The sequence below is a fragment of the Amia ocellicauda genome, chromosome 7 (genome assembly GCF_036373705.1).
Source record: "Amia ocellicauda isolate fAmiCal2 chromosome 7, fAmiCal2.hap1, whole genome shotgun sequence".
In the NCBI taxonomy this organism is placed as follows: Eukaryota; Metazoa; Chordata; class Actinopteri; order Amiiformes; family Amiidae; genus Amia; species Amia ocellicauda.
In genome coordinates, this window is record NC_089856.1 from 45,857,911 (window position 1) to 45,872,296 (window position 14,386).

At 47.9% G+C, this 14,386-nt stretch overlaps 1 protein-coding gene and 1 long non-coding RNA gene across 4 annotated transcripts in view; one reads left to right on the plus strand and one right to left on the minus strand.

Moving 5' to 3' along the window:
* Positions 1-10,764, minus strand: part of LOC136753631 (sodium-coupled neutral amino acid transporter 3) — a 31,350-nt gene extending 20,586 nt beyond the window's left edge. Inside the window, exon 1 of one of the 3 annotated variants that reach the window (XM_066709906.1) lies at positions 10,623-10,764. The gene's annotated coding sequence lies outside the window, so the exon portion shown is untranslated. Of the gene's footprint in view, positions 1-1,671; positions 2,195-2,844; positions 3,034-10,622 lie in introns of those variants that run through there. The other 2 variants (XM_066709905.1, XM_066709908.1) reach the window with 2 other exon arrangements.
* An 82-nt stretch (positions 10,765-10,846) lies between these two features.
* LOC136753632 (uncharacterized) lies at positions 10,847-13,675 on the plus strand. The gene is made up of 2 exons (XR_010817445.1): positions 10,847-12,614; positions 12,874-13,675. It is a non-coding gene; the product is annotated as an uncharacterized LOC136753632 (long non-coding RNA).
* The last annotated feature ends 711 nt before the right edge of the window (positions 13,676-14,386 follow it).

Consider the following 14,386-nt stretch of genomic DNA (forward strand, 5'->3'; position numbering starts at 1 on the left):
AGTAAGATCGAGGCTTGGATCTGGGGTTGGGTTGTGCTGGTTTTAAGGGAGGTTTTTGAAACGGACTCAGCGCCTGAGACTCGATCTCCTGCAGCAGTAAAGACAGCTCTCCGCTTTCAGAGCCGAGAGCCAGCCTGTGTCTGGAACTGTGATCGAGGAGCTCTGTACTGTGAGTCTTCCTCGAATTTCATTTCTGAAAAGTGGTGCAAGGAGCGCGAGTTACATCAGAACAGAGGGCAGGTCACAGAGCGGTCCAGTTGGATTCTCTCACTGGAAATCTTTTGCAAACTGTTTGCCCATCTTATTTATTTATGTGTTTATTATTGTTTTGTGCTCCACAGAGACAGATTAATGTGCAAAGACACTGGCTTTGCCCCTTGCAACCCGTGTTGCAGTTGGACTGTGTTCCTTTTTGTGCTTAGTGTTGTGCCGGGCAACGAATGATCCCCACGTCGAAGGCTGCTCACTGAACCAGGACAGGGCGGGGCAGGTGTCCAGGGCTGACCTACTGCCTGGGATTGTGTGTGTTCTGCTGTTTTAATGTAATCTTATGTGTGTGTGAGTGTGTGTGTGTTTATGTGTATGATTGGGCATGTATGTGTCCCGCCTGACGCTGTGCTGCGTAGGACCGCTCGCCACGCAATGGATTCCTGAATGTCTGTCTGTGGCTTTGGCTGGGAGACACCGGGTGCTATTTTAACTGGTCTGCACCCTGGTCTCCAGACACTGTCTCCCTTCCAGTGGCTCCCGCCTGTGCTCTGTCTACGGCACACGAGCTCGGGATCCGGTCACCCTGCTGCCCCTTTCATCTCGGTCAAGTATCTGACTGACCGGGGGAGAAGCCCTGACCTCACTGTGTCATTGCCGCTCTGCCACAGCTGAGGACCCATCAGCCAGGGGGCAGAGAGCTTTGCCAAGACTTTACAAGGTCGGACAGCCTGTTCATACACTGCCATCGCCCAATGCGTGGGGAAAGTCTGACCCTGGCACCTGTATTTACACAGCGCTGCTCATGCTGCACTATATACATCCTGCACAACTGCTGTGTGGTGGGGGGTGGGGGACACTTTTGAGTGTCGCACAGGCTTCAGTGCAGAACACAACCAGTTGGCTCCTGGGGGGCCGCACTACACTAAACAGCTTCCCTTGCAACATTGGCAGTCAGCGTTACCAAGAGCCCTGTCCCTTCTCCCTTGCACTCGCCAGCCCCGGCCGTTAATTCGGCGTTGAGAGTCGTCCCGTGTCGCGGTCTTGGCAGTTCTCATGTGACTGCATTCCACTGCCTTTTTTCTACATTTTTTTAAACTCCCATGAAGTAATGAATCTTCTCGTCGGATTTCAGGCGGCACCCAGCATGGGACTGAAATGGAAATGAAATGTCTTTCTTTAGTTTCTTTTGTTTGTTCGTTGTATTTGTCGCCAGTGATACCGGAGCCTCGTTTTGAAAGGGGGGACGCCATAACAGTTTCACAATCGACACGGACACAGTTCCATACTTTCAACAACAGTGAGAATAAAATCGTAAACGGAACAAACCAAGACGAACCAACAGGACTGATCTGAATGTTTGTTCGGCCCATTTATAGCATGCTGCCAGGGCCTTCAATCCCAAATTTGATGTTTTTAAACAATATTTAGAAGTATACAGCAAAAAGGAAGAGACAAACTTACAATAAATGTCCATGCCTAATGTTTAAAAAGACTGAAGGCCAGCTCTCAGGTGTGCTACTGGAAAATCACGTTGTAAACCGAAGATGGCTGTCGGTGCTTGCTCCTCTTTTCTGGTTGTGTTGGTGTTTTTGTCTTTGTGCGAGATCTTGTTCCCCAGCACCAGGGCTCCGTGTGATCTACCACCTCAGGAACAGATGTCACAGGCTCTGCGTTCAACTCCTTCACCTATTTCTCTGATTGATCCAAGTCTTGAAATGCCCGCGGTCAATCGAATTGCCCCTGCACAGACCCAGCATCTCCACAACAGTTAAACCCATTTAAGGATGCTCAGTCTTAATCTCAGGTCACAGGACACACCACACACACAATACATCTCGAACTCCTTTGTCACGATCAGCCGCATGGATCTGAAAAGTTTAAGAACGAAGGAGTAAAGGATCAAGGGTGCCAAGGTTGAGATCAGGGAGGCTCTTGAGAAGTTTAGGTGGCCTTTGTGGCTTAAGAAATGGAATTGGACACATGCGGCATTCACAAAAGCAAGGCTGCTTACAGCTCCTACACTTTGGCACTCCGATCAAAACTTAATTCACGACAGAACCAGAATGGTCTTGGATTTTGATGGCCAAAACGGTTCACTGTCCTAGATGTCTTCTGATTGGGTCCCCAGTCTGGAGAAAGAACCCAACTTGGGCAGAAGAATCTTCTCTCACTATTTAAATCTCTCCATTTATGAATTATGGCCGTATGGACCAAACGCTGGCCGCCGCGGGAACGAGGCACTTTTCCTAATATGAAGAGGAACGCACTCACAGTTCCTCATGGAAAAGTACCTGCAGTAGGCTGGATAAACAGACCCTAAACAAACTGTCCACATTTATTTTACAATAGTTTTTCATCTTTATTTTTTCAAACAAGTGGTGCAAATACAGCACATGGAGAGAAGGGAAAAAAGGAATAAATCTCCCACCGCCCACTTCTCTCTCTCTCACTTTCTCCGGCTCTATCCACTTCTCGCTAGTTCCACAAGTTTCACGTATGATGCAAGACTGCTCTGCTATTGACAGCTCCCTGCCACGCTGAGCCAGGGGAAGCCCTGCACTCTCTCTCCCCTGTTCTGTCTTTCAAGTCCCAAATGCAACCAGTAAAGCAAAGAGTCTGTCTTTCCACACTCACCCTCATCGAGTGGACCTGCTCCTTGTTTCCCACCGGGGGCCGTCTGCTGCGGGGGGGGGTGGGGGGTAGAAAAGACACAGAAATGCACCAACCCTTCCTGTTAAAATCCACTGTCCCCTTACTGCTGCTGTGTTGACATACAGCCAGTCAATGAGTTTTACTTATCCTGCTTAAGCGCTAAGCTCGCCGGGAGGGTGGAGGAGAGGGAGAGAGAGAGAGAGGGAGGGAGGGAGGGAGAGAGAGAGAGAAAGGGCGGGAGGGATTGAGAGTGACAGAGAAACATGATCATTTTCTTAACTCTTTCCCTGCCTCGTTTTCCACGTGCACAAGCCAGGGGTAGCTGTCTTTCAGGAGTCTTGGCTGCAGCTGGAGATAAAGTTCCCCGGGTAGGATTTGTACAGTCTTAGTAATATATATATATCTATACTGCTTTGGCTCAGGGACTCAGCATTCACCCTGACCGGACACATTGCTCCAACAGTCCCCAAGCCTCCTACTTCAAGGACTGACCAACCAAACCCATGAAGAGACACCCCAACTTGGCTAATCAGCCTCCACACGTCTCCAATTAGAGCCGTTCGTTTAGTCCATTCACAAGAACACTTCAGGGTGACTCCACAAATAGTCCTGATACACTGCGTGAGAAGGACCATTGAGTAATTGAGTAACAAAATCAGCTGTTGTGAGACCATCCATAACTTCAAGTTCAAAGCATCAGCCCATATATCGTAGTATTGGTCTTTTCCTTGCTTGACCATTTACCGACAGACTTGCAGTTGCTTTTCCGTAGCTGTTGTGGTGAAACTACTTTATGTTATAGTAGCACTTTGTGTCAGAGGTTTCAATACAGAGTCTATTGATACTGAAGATGCTGGAATGAAATATCTGTCGGTAACATTCCATCTCAGCGAACCACACAGCATTGTGGGAACATTGTGATAAAGTGACCACGGATCAATCTGGCACCAATGAAACGTCGTCCGATTACAGTATAAAATGGCATTTCTATATTTCTGCTTTGGCCACAGAGAAATATTCACAAATAATGTCCAGACGGCATCACTGTGCAGCACACATACATTTCAACAACAAAAATTCTCATGTCTTCTTTGTCAAAACCAAAATACCACCAAACTACAAACTCACATAACGTTGCCAGAATGAAATGTGTTTTGCTGGCATTGCCGGTATGTACCAAGCTTGTTTGTTGTGATTATTGGACACCGTAATTGAAGTACCGGTCGTATTTTCTATAACTGTAGTATTTCTTTGGACACTATAGCTTTAGTATGTTTTTGCATGTTTTTGTTATTGTGTATTGCCCTTGTTTTAAATGAGAGTGTTTCTTTAAGAAGACACACATCTGACAGAAGCGGCAGTCTTTTGCTAAACCTATCGACAGGTGCAGCTACCTTATGCACTTATGCATTTATGCCGAGAACATTTTCGATTTTCAGGGCCGACCCAAAGCTGTCGGCTCCTGATTCTATACACGTCTGCAGACAGGGGAAAAACACAACATTTTCTCTGGGATTCATTTAAAAATAATTCATTTTTTTAACAGCATCTGGAGATTGTTAAAATAAATACATTTTAAAAATAAATAGACAGAGTAGTGGAAATTTATATCGAGGGGACAAAATGGCAGAAGGAAAGTCAAACAAGCACCCTGTTATCATGCGAGGTGCTTAGATCAAGCCAAAAACAATACACAATCTAATAAAGTGTTACGGACACACACTGAGAGACACACAAGTTGCAAAATTGGTTTGTCACTGCCGGTCATCGCAGGGGTGTTCTGGCTACAGGACTTTGTGTTGTGGCGTTGGCAGCGCACGCACAGAGGGATTGGAGAGTTGAACCGAGTGCAGTGTTAGGGGTTGCTCCATTCTGGAGCTCGGTGTTGTGCCTCGATATCGTCGTTGATGGGGGTTTAAACAGGAAAACAGCAGGGCAGAATTACTCAGCTGTCCAGTCATGTGATCAGAGAAAGCGTCCTTTTAGCTGGAGGCAGTATCTGCTACACACACAAACACACCTGAAACACAAACAGCTCTCTCTCTCTCTCTCTCTTTCTCTCTCTTTCTCTCTCTCTCTGACCCTCCACTATGCCCCTCCCCGGTCACTTATGTTCTCTTCTGCTCATTTACTGTTATCACCACTGTGAACTTAACAACCTCCATTTTACAGCCCCGCAGGGTGGGACTTCTCATTCGCAGCTGCTTCCTCCTTTCAAGAGCGCTTTCGAGACATTTGATACTTATTTATGTTGTGGTGTTTGTTGTTTTCAGCTGCCGCGGGTCTACACCTGGGTCTGCCTTGGCCCAGCAGCGCGCCACAGCCGATTCACTTCCAGTAATGGGCCGGTATCAGTGGAAGACACAACCCTGGAAGATACCGGCTTCTCTAGCTGTGATGTAGAACTGCGCTGCGCCGACTCTTTGCTGAGGAATGTGTTCTTTACGGCAGTGCTGTGGTGAACTGAGAGGAGGCAGGAAACCGAAGGGCCACACTTTTGAGAAATCTGCAGCTTATCAGATCTCTACAATCGTGTTTGTGTGTGAGAAAAAGTGACAGAGAGAGAGAGAGAGAGAGTCCTTGAGCTGCCATGCGTCTCCTCTCTCGTGGCGTATTTTTTCCTCAAGAGCCTCCAGTGTTTGTTTTTCCACGATCTGAGATGTTATCAGGGTCCCCCCCAATCCGGGGCCGTGTGGGAATGGGCCCCCTCTGAGCACAGGCCGCTCCAGTCACACACACACGCACACGCACACACACGCACACACTCCCACACATGTTTGGTGTAACTGCCGCCACAGGGAAGTGAACAGATCCTGGTAATTGCCGTATTGTAGTGAATTTGCATAGACCTCTCTGTGCACTGACCTTTCCAGCTCGAAGCCAGTAAGACAGGCCCTCTGACTGTACAGTGTGGCCTGGGGCGCCGGTAATCAGACACGAGCCGAATGAGATCTCTGAGCGCCCTTTGAAGAGTATCTGCCTCACATGGTGTAAGTGTAATTAATTGAAGAAGAAGAAAAATAACTGGATTTGTCTTATTATAGCCCATGTGACTGAAAGAGCAGAGGCGGAGGGAACGGGCGATGAAAAAGATATATCAATCCATCAATAAGCTGATCCGCCGCATTGACAGCAGTGTGGACTGTTTAAACTCCATAGCTTACAGGGCAGAAAGGGCCCCTCCCAACCAGACATGATGCTCGCCCGGGTCACTGCGAGGAAGACTGTTGGATGGGTTGAACTGGCACTGAACTGTGCTCTGTGCAGCGGACGGGAGTGTGTTTTGTGTTTGGTTTTGTGAGCTTGTGAGTAGCTAAGCTGCCCATGCTTGGTGCTCCTGCTGGACATACACTCGGGCCGTTCATGATCTCGCTGGGCAGGAGGAGGCGGTGGGCCTATCCTGTTGACCCCAAAGCAGGAAATGGTCACCTGTGGTTTGCGGGGCGGACACGTTCCTTCACACATTTTGGAAGAATCCATTTCAGATGAACCGGCTGAACTCCCTGTCCCAGGCGCCCGCCACTCTCCCAGCCGTGCTGCAGTAGTCGTATCCGTGGGAGTGGTGGAATTGATGTCGGGGGATTTTTTTTTTTTCTTGCGCAGGCTGGGTTGGAGCAAGCCGAGGCTTTTTCCCTAGGGCCGTGTGGGATGGGGGGGCGGGACAGCCAGCGCACTCCCTATATTTAGACGGCACACAGACCAGGCTGCTGTTCGCTGACGCACAGTGCGCTCTTTGTAGCGGAGCACCGTGTGCAGAACGATCCCGGCCAAGACGTCTCCGGCTCCTCATCACACAGGCTGCGCTCGAGGCTGGAATATTCCAGTTACTCTGGGCGCACGGGTCGCTCCGGCGCAGCACTAAATAACTGCCCATACTTGTGCATTAAGGCCCAACTGGTTGCGTACAGGCTCTGTGAGGGGCCCTTATTACATTATACTCCACGGCAGAGGGACAACAGAAGTCATGCAACCCGTGGCTAAAAATAGACTCCATCCAGGGTCCGACCGAATTCGATTTGGATCCTCATTTAAAATGCAGAAGGGGAGTAAAATGGCCCGAGGGGATTTCTGAAGCACGTGCAGCAAATGCAGTGATCTCTGCTGTGTGGAATGGAGAAACACGGTGCTTTCACTTACCCAAAGTGCAAACCCTATTATTTATTGGCTAGACATACCAGTGCATATCAGAGACAGACTCCTCAATGCGCAGCAGGTTCGATACGTCCTCAGCTTCGTGAAACGCAGATTCGACGCGCCTCTCGCCTCCCATCGTCAACTGTGTGGGGAGTAGTGTTGAATACTTTGTCCTCATGAGCACCTACGGGTGTCTAAAATGCCACTTCTGAGATGGCGAGGGTTAGCACAATATAAGCAGAATGGAAGGGCACAATGAATGAAATAAACACCCTGTATATACATTAAATCAGCAATGAAACGTCTTATGCATATATAAAGACCGATTGAAATGTGCGAGTGTGTGCTCATGCCTGTGTGTGTTCAGATACGGCCCAACAATGGCATTGAACTCGGGCCCCCCAGATACACTGAGAAAACAGAGGTGCTTTAACTCTCCGGCCACTTACTTTGCGTTGGATGTAAACTGTGTCTGTGTTTGTCTAAGCCGCCCATAATCACTTGTTTCCTTATTGTGGAGGGTAACGGCCCTATTCTTATCTGCCTTCTCCTGATACTGTGCCCTCTCTCTCTCTCCCTCTCCCTCACTCTCTCTCTCTGTTCTTCCTGGGCCTACACTCTCCTCCAGCAGGGACACGCAGGCATTTTCGGCACATGTTTGTCAGAGAAAAATGAAGGCAGCCTCCATTCACTCTGGATCCATCTGCCTGCCCTGACCCTAGAGTTTGAATGTGATCGATTTGGGCCTGAAACAAAGAAGATTATCTGAGGAGGTGTTTGATGAAGGTGTTCAGCAAAGTCAGACCTGGCCAGATGCAACACAGAGGGAATACAGAGCAGTGCCATTCAGGCCAGAAGAGCAGGAGACTTCACACACAGAGCGCTGGGGGTGGAGCAAACTGCCCAGCCAGGGTGTGGACTCTGAGTCACTGGAGGGGGGGTGCCGAATCTGGAACGGGCTCTGGGATCATCGCCCCGCTGATACCCAGGAACAGGGAGAGGGACACGGCGGCCTTATCTGCGGCCTTCCTTCTGTCCTCAAGATGAATGTTCCATTCTCAGGAAAGTGCTATCTCTCTGGGCCACCGTTGGAAAGTCACCATGGCCCAACCTCAGAGTAGCACACTCCCTACCTCAGAGTAGCACACTCCCAACCTCGGAGTAGCACACTCCCAACCTCACAGTAGCACACTCCCTACCTCAGAGTAGCACTCTCCCAACCTCAGAGTTGCACGCCCCCAACCTCGGAGTAGCACACTCCCTACCTCAGAGTAGCACTCTCCCAACCTCAGAGTTGCACGCTCCCAACCTCGGAGTAGCACACTCCCAACCTCACAGTAGCACACTCCCTACCTCAGAGTAGCACTCTCCCAACCTCAGAGTTGCACGCCCCCAACCTCGGAGTAGCACACTCCCAACCTCACAGTAGCACACTCCCTACCTCAGAGTAGCACTCTCCCAACCTCAGAGTTGCACGCCCCCAACCTCGGAGTAGCACGCTCCCAACCTCGGAGTAGCACACTCCCTACCTCAGAGTAGCACTCTCCCAACCTCAGAGTTGCACGCTCCCAACCTCGGAGTAGCACACTCCCAACCTCACAGTAGCACACTCCCTACCTCAGAGTAGCACTCTCCCAACCTCAGAGTTGCACGCCCCCAACCTCGGAGTAGCACACTCCCAACCTCACAGTAGCACGCTCCCAACCTCGGAGTAGCACACTCCCTACCTCAGAGTAGCACTCTCCCAACCTCAGAGTTGCACGCCCCCAACCTCGGAGTAGCACACTCCCTGTGATAGGAAAGAAATGTTCAGAGCGATGGTTGAGGGAGGCAGGGGGGCGGTGAGTGTACAAACGTCAAACCAGTCAGGCCAGTCTCTGCGTTCCCCAGCGTGTACGTGCCTGCTACATACGTGCCATAGGAGCGTCTGGCTCCGAGGGGTTTCCCAAGATCCGGCTGTTCTCACAGAAGCCCTTTGGACTCGTGACGCACCGAGAAACAACGACCCGTTCGGCGTCGCTCCGCCCCTCGCTGCGGCTCAAACCGATGCCGTGTTGGGAGTCGGGATTCGGGGTGGACGGCATGATTGGGGGACAACTATAGGTGTGCAGCTCCCATTCTTGGGGCATGTCCTGCCAAAAGGGGGTTGACTATAAATTCAGACCATTCACTGTGTCCCCCTTCGCCACAATTCATTCAATTTTCCATGAGCCAACAGTGCACAACACATCAACGGAAACAGCTTCCTTCCTAATTGACTGCCCATAGCATTATCTCGTATATACAGTACACATACACACACACATACTCCATTCACCATGGCTAAGGCCAAAAAATAGCAGTCTGTTTCCATTGTTATAAAACATATATAATAATAACAAATCATATGGCTTGTGTTTCGTGGCTGTGAATGGGAGTTGTAGGAATTCATAATCATAAACGGGAAGGATTTGCAGAGGGAGCTATGGTACAGTATATTACAATAATGACACTCCAGTCCAGCCTACTGCAATATTGTAGGGTAGGGCTGTAAAACCATGTTGTCTCAGGGATCAAAATATCCAATGTGTGAGTGCTGAACACACACACACACACACACAGACCAAACACACCAACCACTTTGGGACTCAACACACACGAGATCTGAATATATACCTCAGACAACTTTCGAAGTCTGTAAATCAGTGACACGGTGGCGATACTTATTTATAAGCGAGACCGATCACTTTGTTTAATTGGGCGCAGGTCCCAAGCGCTGGTCCAAACACACAGCTTCAGCTTCGAGTATTGACCACTTGTGACAACTTATTATCTCTGAGAGGTTAAAAACGACGCCCCATTGTACTGAAACAGTTTTCCTTTACTGCCAATGTGACCAGTTATGTTGTTAGTCATGTGCAATCATCACTTGGTAACAAGAGTATCAGATAGCAAGCCCAGGCCACTACAAAATCATGTCACTCACACCAGAAAGGTTTGTTTGTGTTTGTCTCTTTATTTATGTATTCGTTTATTTGTGTTGTTGCCGTATCGTTCTCTTGAGGCCAATAAACTCTTAATATGACTTTTGCAGGCTGGTTGAAAACAGGATACGAACCACTGTCAGTGAAACTCACAGGGAAACCGCCAACTGCAGTCAAACCGTGTTAGAAGCGCACAAATCCCACGGTGAATCATATCATGGTGCACTTCGCATAAATGTCAGGTCGAGGCCAGAGACCCGGGATCTTCAGTCACTGGGTCATGGTGATACTTTGACCCATGTGTTGAATCCAAGACTTTACAAGACCCGCCCCTCCAACCCCGTAGTTTTTGCATTGCCTTTACAATCCGCACTAAAGTCAGACACACACCACGCTGACGCAAACTGCGCCTTCTTCCTCCTTCACCCTCCGCCAGCCCCCAACGTGTGAACCAAACAATCGCCTTCATTCTGTCCCCCATGGGCAGCCCCACACGAACCCCTTCCTGCCACATGGCTCCACCAGCAACCAGGACTCCCCCCCCCACCCCGGATGTGTCAAACCAGTCCAGCGTGTCCCAAGAGCAGCAGCAGCAGCAGAGTGTCACTGAGGTCAGCCACATGGACAGCACACAAGAAAGACTGAAACAAATAAGTCTCTTACCTTCTAAGCAGCAGAGGGGCTCTGGATTCGGACACAGAAGGCAGCCGCTTTCACCACGAGAGCCCAGTCTCACAGTGCCTGGGGCCTGGAGGGGGGGTTAAACTAATACAGGATAGGACCCAGCTGGGGGGACAACACAGAGAGAGTAGAACAGAGAGGAGGAGGAGGAGGGCGGGAAAGTCTCGTATTTCTGTGACATCACACTCAGAGGAACTGCCTCCCCTTCCCCCAGTGAGTGAGTTACTCCGTCTCCAGTGAAGCACGAGTGTCTCTGTGTTTCGGTCAGAGATGGTGCTGAGCGCGAAACACTGTGGTGCCGCGCAAATATACGTTCTTCTTATAAAGTGTAGCTTGAATTGCACTCCCCTGAATGCCGTTACCATTTTTCCCATCGTGCCACAGAGAGCTTTTGCCCAGATGGGTACACAACCAGGCATGGTAGTTGACCGCAGTACTATCAGAGTAAGCATGTTTGCACTGAAGTTGCTATGATGTAACTTCTAGAGAACAACACACGATTCTGAAGGTAGTGACAGCTTGTATTTAAAAACGTATAGGTCCATTATAATTTCCATTGGACAACAACATAATTGGTGTTTTGGTTTATTTAATATTAGTAAATATTTGACTTGGACAAGATCAGTCAAATGACACCCTGGATGGAGAAACAGCACACAGCCATGGAGACAACATGCAAGCAGAAGGGATGCACACACACAATTCAGATTGATATGAGTCCAGAAGAAGTTCCTGGTTGTATACGTGTGTTTCAGCTAGATCTGAAGATTATGACTAAATATATTAAAATCCCAGAGGACTTAGAATTGTACCTCTTGTGGCTGTTGGAGCAGGTGTTCTTCTGTGGCTTTGCACTCGGGGTTCAGTGTTTGAAGGTGGGTGCAGGCAGAGGAGATAAGTCTCTCTCTGTACTGGATACAAGGAGTAATGCACCAACATCTCCACAGCTTCCCAGAGCCTGCTGACCTCACATGCAGATGTGGGTGTTTTTGGGGGATTGCCATCTGTTATTCCCCTGTACTGTGTTTCTTAGAGAGAGAGAGAGAGAGAGAGAGAGAGAGGGATATATTCGAGTTTTTCCCAATTGTTTACACACTAAAATTGGAACATGAAACGCAATCACCAAAACCTGAAACTCGTGTACCAAATCCCTAAACCAAGTTTGCAAAATTGCAAGCACAATTCCTGCTTTACACTCAGTTTCCAATTCTATATCACACTTTTTGCAAAACACAATACACAGTTTGCTACATTAGGCACAACATTCAAAATTAAAATGTCTGTAGTCCCTTTGGAAAGCAACGCCAATCACAATGCCGGCTCTATACACCAATTGCCACACCCACTCCTCACTAGTTGCTGAATTGTTCACTTAGAAATCAGAGCTTTATCACTAGAAAAGGGCACACAGATGAGCTCTCCTGTTTTGGAGGAAAATGGAAGTCAATGGTGAAGCAAGAGCTAGAGGTCAAGGACTGAGAGGAAGAGGAGGATGAGGACAAGTAAGGACAGTTGTCTCAGATGAGATCAGGGCCACATTGGTTGACCATGTGCACAACCATGGATTGAGTATGAGGGAGGCTGGGCAGAGAGTTCAGCCCAACCTGAGCCGCTACACGGTTGCATCCATCATCCGTACATTCAGAAATGAGAACCGGTATGTTAACTACCATCTACACTGTGCTCTTTATGAATGTATACTGTAGTATACTGCAGTCCGTCATATCAGTAGGCCTATGTTACTCCATGATTGTTGGCCCATGTTACAGTAATGTAATTTCATATTGAAAGAAAAGAGATTATTTTAGCTTACTGTAACCAATCATATCATTGTGGATCTTCTGCAGAACTGAGAGACGGCCAGGCCATGGTGGACAACACCGGCTCTTCACACCAGAACAGGAGACCACTATTGTGAACATGGTGATGTTCCACATAATTGCTGACAACACAATATTCCATAACATTCACCAGGTGGGCTTGTCTACATTGGACCGTGTATTGCAGAGCAACTTAATCCTGATGAAACAGGTCTACAGGATGCCATTTGAGCGAAACTCGGAGAGGGTTAAAGAACAGCGCTATGAATATGTGCAATTAAGTACTATACTGTGAATTTACTATCATATCAACACTATATAGACACATTACAGTATTGTAATCCAGTGTATTGTGCCTCACCATATTGACTGCTCTAGGTCTGTTTCGCATATTGTCTTGTTGTCTGTTTCAGAGAGTCTTGGAGCTGGATGCCACTGCAATTCAGCACATTTATATTTACATTGATGAGGCTGGCTTCAACCTAGCCAAAAGAAGGGGACGGGGACGGACCATTATTGGCCACCGTGCCATTGTGAATGTCCCTGGACAGCGTGGAGGGAATATCACCATGCCAGCCTTGGTCCCTACAACACCGCCCTTCTCATCGCATTCCTCGACACACTCCATGGCATCCTTATTCCAGCCAAGCAGAGGGGTGGACCACAGCAGCCCAGGCATGTTGTCATCTGGGACAACGTGAGTTTCCACCGGGCTGCCCTGGTCCACGGCTGGTTCGTCGACCACCCACAATTTATTGTTCTATACTTCCCACCATTTTCCCCATTCCTAAACCCAACTGAAGAGGTTTCTTCGGCACGGCGATGGAAGGTGTATGACGCGTGCCTCTTCTCCAGGCAATGGAGGATGCATGTGGTGAAGTTGATGTGGGGGCTTTCTGCGGCTGGCTCCTTCACTCTAGAAGATTCTTTCCCTGCTGTTTAGCCAGGGAGAACATCGCTTGTGATGTAGATGAGGTGCTGTGGCCAGACCAAAATAGGAGCCTAATTTCTTTTGTCTTACATTTTGCATGTGTTTTTGTCTTTTTGTGTTTACAGTTTTGAATGAATGAGCCACTTTCATTTTTTATTTTTGTACTGAAAACCCTTTATCTTACTGAATGTTTTTCCTGGTCTTCTCCTGTTGGGTATGGAAAGTGTTACATACAAGTGTTCAAGAATACTGCATTTTGGAAATAAATGACAATGTTCTTGTTACTGTATTGCATTTGTGTGTGTTTGTTTATATATATTTGAGTAGGTATACATTACTGTGACAATGTTTTACAACCGGCTGCAGTGTAACACTGAAAATGCAAAAGGCATTAACCTACTGATGGGATATTCATAGTAGTGTTTTGTGTTGAGCACATCAGTGTGTTGTTGGTTGGTAGACAGATCTATTCATATGATGCGTGTGTGTGTCATTTTGATGCAAAAAAACAGTTAATGAGATTAAAATAGTTTTGAATGCAGTGTTTGCTTTTGCTGGAGATTTGTAGAGTTTTGCATTTTGTAATGGCGGTTTTGTGTTTTGTGTTTAGAGTTTTGAGAAAATGAGCCAACGATTCAGCAAACATGTGTAAACAATTGCGAAAAACTAAAACAGGAGCATAAGAAAGTAGCAAGCTTTGATGTCACCTGGTGGCCAACATTATATATTACACCAGACAATTTAAGGCAGGGGTGTCAGACTCCAGTCCTGGGGGGCCACAGTATGTGCTGGTTTTTGTTCGGACAGGAGCTCCCAATCACTTAATTAATGTAATTATTTACTCAGGTATGCTCATCTCAAACTTCAAAGTTGTATTGTTGTAGCCATTATCTTACAAGTTGTTGATTATTCAAAACATTGAACCTACAGAACATTTCAGAGTCTGGGGAAAAGTGTTCAATTCCTCCAGTTAATTGTTTAATTAGACTAATTAA